Source organism: Helianthus annuus, chromosome 8, assembly GCF_002127325.2.
Source record: "Helianthus annuus cultivar XRQ/B chromosome 8, HanXRQr2.0-SUNRISE, whole genome shotgun sequence".
NCBI lineage: Eukaryota > Viridiplantae > Streptophyta > Magnoliopsida > Asterales > Asteraceae > Helianthus > Helianthus annuus.
Window position 1 is genome coordinate 125,261,594 of NC_035440.2, and position 11,029 is coordinate 125,272,622.

Here is an 11,029-nt window from a genome sequence, read left to right on the forward strand (position 1 = left end):
TGTCTTCCTTTTGTATTTTCAGGATGAAATGAGCTCAAATTCACAAAAGAAGCAAAAAGACAGCTAAATCTAACATAAATACAAGAAAAGAAACATAAGTGGACTGCCCGACCCCTCAACGGCATCCTCCCAAGCAAAATAGAGAAGGCAGAAGACTAAACACGCCGCGTGCTCAGCAAGCACGGGGCCGTGCCCAAGAAGCAGCAGAAAAGACAAACCTATAGAAGCTTCTATTGCCCACCACGGGGCCGTGTCCAGCGGACACGGGGGCGTGGCGAAAGTACAGCAGGCGCATTAATTGTAATTGCGAATTACAATTAATGAAGAGAGAGAGTGTCAGACAGGCACGGGGGGCGTGTCCAGCGGACACGGGGCCGTGCCCAGCCTTCTGTTCAGCCTATAAATAGGAGTGCTTGGTTTCATTTCAACTCATCCCTTGGCACACCACCTCTCTCACACTTCATCCACCACCCACCACCACCATAACACCATCATCCACCACCATCATCCATTGTCCATCATAGAGTGTGTGAGTCGTCTCGGGATCCAAGATTGATCGTAAGAGTTCTTGACAATCAAGGCCATGTTTGCCTAAGTCTCTTACATCACTCGGTGAAGACAAGTTTTTAGTATAATACTTTTTATTTTTAATCTTTTGCACTTTTTATTTGGTTTTGTATTAATGACTTTAATAACTAGTTGCTTATGTTGAAGGTGATCTTTCCTTATCGTTTGTCCGTGGTGTCTTGGCATTATTTTACTGTCTATATAAAATAAAAGATTTTCACCATTCATATCTCCACAGTCTATATGGAGGTATGTTGGCTACCTGGGCGGGGGTTAAGGGAACGGTTTGGTAAGGGTCTTGCCCTTGTTCAGTGTTTAGAGGTCCTACAAAGGGACCTGGGTCAAATTTAGTAGGATCTCCTTCAATGCCCATAGGTATTGGATGGCGGGGATCCAAACTCTTTGACCCCCTCATAAGTTAACTACTATTAATACTATAACCCGGCTATTTAGGACTGTATCCCTGCTGACTCAGACTACTTAGTCGAGGGTAACGTCACCGCCAAAAGCGGGGCCTACCATAATTTGCATTAATAACTTAATTCATTATCTTCCAATAATCCAACCCTTTAGGATTGTATCCTTGCTGACTCAAACTACTGGGTTGAGGGTAACGTCGCCTTCAAAAGCGGGGCCTACTACAATAACTAAGATAATCTCTTAAACAAGTGCAAAAGTGCGAAAATAATCAAAGGTTATACTAATACATGAGTCGGATCCAAGTGATTCATCTTGTCTATCTGTTTTTATTTTTATTTTATTTTTCAGCATTTAGTTAGTTTTTATTTTCTTAGTTTAAAAAACCTTTTCTAACTTTTTGATTTGATTAGACGTTGAGGATAAACAGTACTAAAAGCTCTTGTGTCCTTGGACGACCTCGGTATCTTACCAACACTATACTACGTTCACGATGGGTGCACTTGCCCATATGTGTGTTTAGTGTTAGTAAATATCGTTTTTATAAATTTAAAACTTGGCTAAAAGTGTAAAAAGGGCTTAAATATACATCTAAATTATATTACACTACACGCACATCAGCTTTTGTATTTTCTTTTGTCTTGGTCTTTTGGTACTTTTAGGTGTGTGTTTCACAGCAGTTGTTTTTCTGCTGTGATCACCTTGAGCAGTGGGCTCAGCAGCAGGTGCCTGAGGAGTAGTGGTAGCTGCTAAAGTCTGCTCAGGAGCCTCTGCTTGTGTTTTGGACACTTTTGATAGCCTTGTAAATGTTACAGGTGTAAGGCCATTTATTTGAAAAGGTTCACCCTGCATGAGTACATGAGCATCATCCTTTCCAATTTTCTTTTGAAAATAAAAGCTTAGGAACCTTGGAAATAGTAAAAATGATTTGTTAGTAACATTTTTCACCAAGTCATCAAAGATCTCCTGGGAATAGTTAAAGTTTTCCCCATGCAAGATAGCATAACCCAGGTATTGGATCTTTAATGGAATTTCATTGAAAGCAGTGGTCTTATTAGAAACACACATTAAGAGGGTATGAAACAAAAACCTTGTGGCAGGGGGAAAACTGCCTTTTTGCAAAGTGTCTTTTTTCATTTCCTCTGCATACCCTCTTTCTAAAAAATTTGTTTGATACTCTACTTTTGGGAAAGAAGTTTTACCTAGAAGATCATTGAGTTCAAACACTTCAGAGATTGTTTGTCGTGTGATTTTAACTTTAACACCCTTTATCGAGGAATTGGTGGCTATGGGTATTTCATCTTGAGATTCAAGTTTTGCATTTTCCCAAAATTCCCTCTGGGTTGCCAGTAAATCGGAGCATCAGAAGTCAACAAAGTTTTGTACTTTGAAGACGAAAGAGCATCTATGACGGAATTGAAGGTTTCAGTGTTACTTGGTTTTGTCAACAGACCCAAGTAGTTATGGGGAGCTTTGTATGGAATTTCTATGGCTTTTTGAGTGGATTTCTCAGATGATGAAGACGGTGATTTTGCCATTTGAAGAAGAAGGACGATGAGGAATTTTTAGAGAAATGGAGGATAACTGCTTTGAGAAAGGAATTTTGAAATCGATTCGACAGTAAAAACCCTGATTGGGGGTTTTGATCAGGGTTTTATAGGGGGAAAACGAATGCTGACGTGGCAGCAGTTACAAAAGATCTGACCACTATGTACTGTCCATGAGCCAACCCCTGATGAGTAATGGAAGACACTTGTTTTATGAAGCCAGTGATGAAATAATATCAGTAGTTGTAATGGTTACAATGAAAACAGTGGGAGACTTTAAGCCATCAGTGGATAGCCTATCAGTCCTGATGGTGTAATGTTGAGATTATTAAATGGATTTTTGATTTTCTGAAAACATTTTGATGCTTATAATTCATGAAAAATTGTCATTTTAACTATTTTTAGATGCATGTTGAGATTATTAAAATAAAGTATTACACGCTAGAGTTAAAACTTGTTAGGATTTCGTAGGTAAAATTGTAACGATTAAGTAAAATTGTAATTTCATTGTAACTCAATTTTTTAACTATCAGTTGATAGCATACATTGATTGAAACACAAATGTTTAGTCACTCAGTGGTCAACATGAAAAATGAAGAAACAGAGGTTGAACATCAAACCAATCCTTCACAATATTAAACGTCTATTAACTTACCAAACAGATGTTCAGACAAAATTCAACATCAACATAATCTAAATCTTAGTCAAACACTAAATAATAAGTAAAAATAAAACACAACTTAGATTCATAAAATTAAATTTATTCATTTATTCATGATCTTAAAACTAAAAGTCCAATAATTACATCACACACTGAACAATATTAAAGTTCAAATCTACGAATAACAGTAAGAATTAACAAAGTTTAGTTTCAACTCCATCGATTGCTGAACCTCTCGATGTATGTCCTTCAGGATCGCTATGAACTGCATGTCTCTATCACCGCACTCTATATTACTGACAACACAAATAAGACACAAACCTAAAATGAAAATGTCTATTCTCAACTGTTGTAGCACATCTGAGTTTCCACAATATTGGATGAATCTATACTTTCTATAAACGGAGAAAATCTTCCTGACGCAAGAAAACCTAACTTTCGATTTAACAAAAATACATATCCTCCATTGAAGCTACAACGTTTCACGATAGAAGATACATATCGTCCGTTAAAGCTGCAACTCTCACATCAAAGAATGTAGCACATGCAACTTCTCACGATGTTGCAACAATGATACTGCAGCATCGATATTGAAACATTGATGTGGGATGCGAATTTTCATTGAAACGACGATGTTGGAACAATGATACTGGAACGATAACATGTAAACATAAACAACAAGCATTCGAACAAAGAAGTGTAATCAGATATTAGCGGCTGAATCACGAGAAAGATGCATTTGAGAGAGAGAGATACGCTCACATATATGAGCGAGCGAGATTTGAATGTGACACCAAATAATTATATCTTATTTATAGGATTAGAATAGAATAAAATATATGGTTTGAATTTTGAATTTCAAAATTACTGATATTATCAGTAATTACTGATCTGATTTGAAAGCAATTGTCATGATGTTTATTGGGAACTGAAAGGTAAGTAGTGTATATCCTTATTTTCAGCTTTATCAAGCTAAAAAAATATTAGAAATGAAATGCAAAGTAGGAAACAAAAGAGAGAGAACATCAATTTTAAATTACCATTTTGCATATTTTGAATTTCAAAATTACTGATATTATCAGTGATTACTGATCTGATTTGAAAGCAATTGTCATGATGACTTTTTTAATTTTTATTTTAACTTTAGTTAAGAGATAATAACCGTCAGTTTGAAATTCACATTTTCAATATTTTAAATGTCCAAAGCTCAAGAAATTGACATCAGTTACTGATTTCATTTGCAACAAATAGTCATCAAGATTTTTTTTTTAATTTTTAATGTAACGATTAGGTAAAATGGTAATTTCATTGTAATTCTAGTTTTCATTTGATAATTTCAATCTATCACTAATTAACACCATCAGTAATAAAAATGTGAGCAGTGGCTGTTTTTTAGGAAAACCGCTGATGGTCAATATGAATGGATGTCAACAATAAAAAAATGATCAGCAGTGGCTATTCTTTCCGATCAGTGGATACCCATCAGTTTTTTAAACAAAAATTTTGGTCAGTCAGTGGTCAACACCAAGATTGAAGAAACAGAGGTTGTTTTATCAGCAGTGGATAACTTTTAACAATCAAATGTTTCAACCAACACAGTGGTTGTAACAGGCTTTTAAACAGAAGTTGGGCCTTAAACAGATGTCTCGCCTTATATATCAGTTGTCTGGACTTAAACAGAAGTTTGAACTTAAACACATGTTTGCCCATAAACAGAAGTTTGACCATAACATCTGCTGATCATTCCACAGTATAAATTGCTAACATCTTCTGTGACACTTAACAGTGATAAAGTTCAACAGAGGATTTCAAATATATGTTTACACACGCCTCATGATGAACATCTGCTAATAAACATTGAGACGGTTCAAGCAAAGGTCTGCCAAAGAGAACCTTTGCTATGGACTAACAGCTAATGCAGTTCAACACATCATGTTTAACAGCAGTGCTTGAACAGACCACGAATATAATAACAATAATATTCAAACTGTAGCAATTACATTTTCATAAATCTAACAACCATCATCGAAGCTGTAACAAAATCTAAACACCGATACACTAAACACTGTTACATAAGAAAAACTGATACATAAATACTGATGTTGAATCCGCTGTAGACACTGAACCACTGCTATTACTGAACAGTGGTTTTCATTTGGTTGATCAGGCCTTAGGTACATAAACACTAAGACGGTTCAAGCAAAGGTCTGCCAAAGAGAACCTCTGCTATGGACTAACAATTGAGAGAAATCATTACATTACATCCCTGTTGAAAAACAGAATCAATATATTTAGGGAAAATGGGATTGAAAGATGATAACCCAACAATGGAGGATCTCATTCGACAGCTTCGATAAATTCAATGGTATTCTCAAACAATGCTTCCTAGATTTTTGAAGACCGACAAAGACCAACAAATGTCTACCGTGATGCTTCTTTAGACATTTGTCGGTCTTCAAAAATCTAGGAAGCATTATTTGAGAATACAATTGAATTTATCGGACATGTAGAATGAGATCCTCAACTGTTGGGTTATCCTCTTTCAACCTCATTTTCCCTAAATATATCAATTCTGCTTTTCATACCTCCCAAAGCCATCTATCAGCCTCCAAAGAGATCAAGACAACTTGAAGCATAAGCTGGACACGCTGTCATTCCACCAGTTGAGTATTTAATCCAATATATACCACATTCAAATCAATCTACTCGTAATCACATCTTTGTTCAAAGACAAAATCAAAGCTACAAACATATCAATCAAATTTCATAGAATGATGATTTATTTTAAACACAAAAAGACATTACATCTTCATCAATAAAATCGTGGCTCCATTTTATAACCTTCATCACATTCGGAAGCTCGGCCAACGAACTGAAGACTTCAACACCAAATAAGAAATCCAGCAAGATCTACCTGAAGAACATTTAGCATACAAAAATTTAGTTTGTGATAAAAAGAAAAAATCTCAAAATATCCATTTTTAAACTACCATTCAAATCGATGTTAAATGCAACGCCTCTGTCGTCTTCATCCTCTTCTCTATCTCTACAGTTTTAGAGAGAGAGAGAGTTGAGAAAGAGTAGACAGAGATATTGAAACGACGATGTTTGAACAATGATACTGGAACGATAACATGTAAACATAATCACGAGAAAGATGGATTTGAGAGGGAGAGATACGATCACATATGTGAGCGGGAGAGATTTGAATGTGGAGCCAGATTATTAACCCTTATTTATAGGATTAGAATATATGGTTTGAATTTTGAATGTGGAGCCAGAATTTTGAATCTCAACAGATGTTTATTGAGAACTGATGTTTGATTATAAAATGTTGAGGGCAAATGTTTAAACAAAAGTTGTTTCATATGGGCAGACGTTTCCCCTCAGCAGACCTTTAGAATCTAAATGTGGGCCAACTTTGAATTTTAAAGTCTTTTAATATTAGGCTTTATGATGTAATAATGAGATAAGAAAAGCCTTGTTGGACACCATCTCCTGCTAACATATCAGCTTTTCTTATGTCACTTGGATTTCTCCTTTTATAGAAAGTATAGATAGATTACCCCTTAAAAAATAACTATGTCCTCGAAATTGCATATATATCAAGTATTAATAATTAAACCATGGTCAAGAGAAATTCATTATTGAAATCAAACAACGCTATATTTCATGATTAAAGGAGTTCAAAATAAGAAAGGACAAAGTCTTTAGAATCAAATGAGAAGAATTTAAACTAGGGAAGCTCTTGTTTAAGGTTCTCGACTAATCACATCGTATCCATGGTGTTTCTTTGCGAGCTCTGTTGGTTTATTATCACTGGTTAAAACGAATACTCTTCCATTGGTAGTGTTTGCCCCAATAGCAGCTGTAGCAACACCTTTTCTAGTAGTTTTCGGTGGATACATGCAGTCCCTGTAAGTATGCTCGCATTGTTTACATCTAAAGCAACTTCCAATGAGTTTGAGGCATACACCCTAATGGAGCCTCCCGCATGTGTTGCAGGGTAGTTGTATTGGATTATGAGTTTGCGGAGCGCCAGTTTAGCTGTCACACCCCAACCGATGGCGGAAACATCGAGGCGTGGCACTGAGCGAAACAGATTGTCCCGAAGTTTCCATAACAATTATCATTACCAATCAATTTAAAGTAACATGTCCCATACTATGTCTCAAAAGGCAAACAAATTATTACAGACAAATCTAGGCAAATTGATCTGTTTCGACCACTCAGGTTTCATTCATACAGACAACTATTTGATGGTAACTAAGACTCTTTCCTAGCCTTGATTTCCAAGCAAATAGACACCTTATGCACCTGTCACATACGTTAAAATAAAAGTCAATACACATAGTGTAAAGGCAAGCATACAAGTTTGATAATAGCATATAGAGTTCGAAATAGTTTACGCATAACCAGCACGAACACTGAGTAAAACGAAGCATGTTAGTTATCGACATGAACCTATCGATACCAATGACTGCGGGTTGACTGCCCAAGGCAGTTCGTAATACATGATCACCACTGTAATCCATGCAAATAATTGTCCTTAACAACCCCCGCGTGAGCGGGTGCTGAGTCCAAACTATAGTATTATCGTTGCTAAGGCAGGTAGACAACATTCCATGTGTAAACATAACAAACAAGCATTAATTAAGTCACATATAACATGCGGTATCGGTTAGCGTTAAAAGTATTGCGTAGTGTGATCGATGTGATTTAGAATAACTAACGTATGTAACACCCAAAAGTGCGTGAAGCAAAAAGGGATCGAGTATACTCACAGCGGTTGATGGATTAAAGGGAGCGCTTGAGAGTAAGGTTAGCCTGAATAGTTCGATAGCATAACGATAAGTGACGCGTAAAACAAAAACAAGTGTTGGTGGGTCGAACAGCTGGTCGATCGGATGGTAGTCCGATCGGACAGCTGATCGTGCGAGTGGTAATCCGTTCGGACAGTCATTCGGTCGGATGGCCGTTCGAGTGGATTGTTTCTTCCTTTAGGAATGATGTGTTTGTGTATGATGGTTTGACTTTTGAAGTTTTTGTTATAGCATTTGAAAACATTGAAGTGTCTTTACCTTTCAGGTCGGTCGATCAGACGGTCGTTCGATCGGCCGGCTACCCGTTCGGTTGGGCACCTCAGTGAGAACAAGTTCACAGCAGGTTGTCACTCGATCGGACAACAGTTCGATCGGGTGACATTCCTAGTGCATTGAACATGTTGAAAATTGTTTAAGTGTGGAAGTTCAAATGTCTCATGGTTCGAATGGCCGATCGATCGGATGGTAGTCCGATCGGACAACACTTCGTTCAACATTCAGACTTCAACTGTTGGTGAATAGTTTAGTGTGGGACCCAAGGTGCAAGTTGTTCGATTTGGCCAGTCGATCGGATTGACTGTTCGATTGGACGGTAGTCCGATTGGACGACACTCCGCCCTGGTCGTCCGGTTCGTCTTACACTTGATTGTTTTGATTGTTTGTCGTTTTATCGAGGCGTTTTGATAACGAGTTAAGCGACAGAAACTTTGTCAACACTTGGTTCTCCCGATCGGACAGGAATCACCTAAATCCGATTAGTGAACTGTTCGGGACATTGTTTCACATTTAACCCGAAATCGGTGAACCTCGCGGATAGAACCCGGATCTCGAGCCACACGACCACTAGAATGAGTAGTAGGTCGGCACAAGCTCCGTTTCTATCGGTTTTGAAAGTATTGAGTGTAAAAGAGTTGAAAGAAAGTTTGAAAACCATCTTTCAATCCTTTTTCTTGGTGAATATGTTTAGATCTTTGAAGGATCTTTATTAGTTTATGTGGAAATCGGTTAGATCTAAGTTTTTCTTGGTGGATTGAGGCCAAAACATGAAGTTCTTCAAGAACACATGATGACGTCATCCTAGAACACCTTGAATCTTGGTGATTTCACGGTTAAAAGTTAGGATTTAAAAGACAGAAAGGTGTAGGAGTGCGTGTAGATCAAGAAAGTATAAGATTTAGGACGAGATCTTACCGGAATCGAGAGAAATCTGAAGAAAAGTGAGGAGAACGTGCTGTTCGGACAAAGAGTTGCCAAAAGTAGAAAGAATGAAAGTAACAGGAGGTATTTATAGAGTTCCAAAAGAGGAAAGGGCTGGTCGATCGGCCAGGCAGCTCGATCGGACGGCAGTCCGCGCGGACGGCTGGTCGATCGTCTGGTTGCCTGATTGATCGGTCGCCTGATTTGAGTGTTCGGTGCGACGAGTTTTGTTGTTTCGATTTCGATTGCGAGCGATGCGAATGCGATAGAGTTTCCTAGTCAAATTACTTTTAATCCCAACTATTCATATCTCGCGCTATCTCTTCTCCACCAATTGTCATACTATATTAACATACAAGCATCCTTATTTCGTATTCGTTTAGCGTTTGCGATTCGATTGCGATTGAGTTCGATTGCGTTTCGATTGATTACCACACATAACATAAGTTAAACATGCACAAGTATCACATAAGGCACACACAGCTATAACAATAACCAAAATGCAGAAGTCGAGTTGCGAACGCGATGCTGATTAGATTAGTTCGATTAGCGTTTAGTTGACTTTATCGCATTGTTACTTCTATTGTTCACAGTCGTAAAGCGATTCGTAGCAATAAATATACATCGATTACTGCGATTCTTGACAATTACTCCACATAATACAACTAACGTAAAACATAGAATAGACTAGCTATGAGTCAAAGAAGTCAAAACAGGAATTAAGCGAGGAGAGACAGATCCCAATTAGCAATCTTTTCTTCCTTTGACTTCAATCTTGACTTTGACTTTGACTTCGAAACACGGGGTGTTACAGCCTCCCCTAGTTGAGGGAATTTCGTCCCGAAATTAGGCCGAAGCCGTAACAAACAACTGTGGGTACTTCGTCTTCATGTCGCTTTCGAGTTCCCAAGTGAACTCTGCGCCTCGTTTGCCTCCCCATTGGACATTCACGATAGGAATGCGCGAGCGTCTGAGCTGCTTGGTTTGGCGATCCATGATTTCGATGGGCTTCTCCAGGAAGTGTAGTGTTTCGTTTATTTGGAGGTCATCGAGAGGTACATTTAAATCATGCTCAGCCAGGCACTTTCGGAGGTTTGACACGTGGAAAGTCGGGTGGACGTTACTCAGCTCCTCCGGTAGTTCGAGTCAGTAGGCGACTTTTCCGACTCTTTCCAGAATTTTAAAAGGTCCAACATAACGAGGCACTAGTTTCCCTTTGTTGCTGAATCGGACCACACCCTTCCAAGGTGATACCTTCAGGAGTACGTAGTCGCCAACGTCAAATTCATGGGGCTTGCGTCGTCTATCGGCGTAACTTTTCTGTTGACTTCGAACTTTCAACAAGTTGTCTCAAATTTGGAGGACTTTGTCAGTCGTTTCTTGTAATAGCTCAGGACCGGTTAATTGCGAGTGAACAATCTCGTGCCACACAATAGGCGATCGACATCTTCTTCCATATAAAGCCTCGAATGGTGCCATCTGAATGCTGGAATGATAACTGCTGTTAAACGAGAATTCGACTAACGGTAGGTATTTATCCCAATTACCACCGAAATCTATGACACATGAACGAAGCATGTCCTCAAGAGTACGGATCGTTCTCTCAGTCTGACCATCGGTTTGAGGGTGGAATGCGGTACTTAGGTTAAGCGTAGTACCGAGAGCTGCTTGAAACGTTTCCCATAGTCGCGAGGTAAACCGAGCATCACGATCAGATATGATGTCGCGAGGCGTTCCATGATTACAAATGATCTCATCGGTGTAGATTCGGGCTAATCGTTCTACCTTGTAGTCTTCTCGTATTGGCAAAAAGTGAG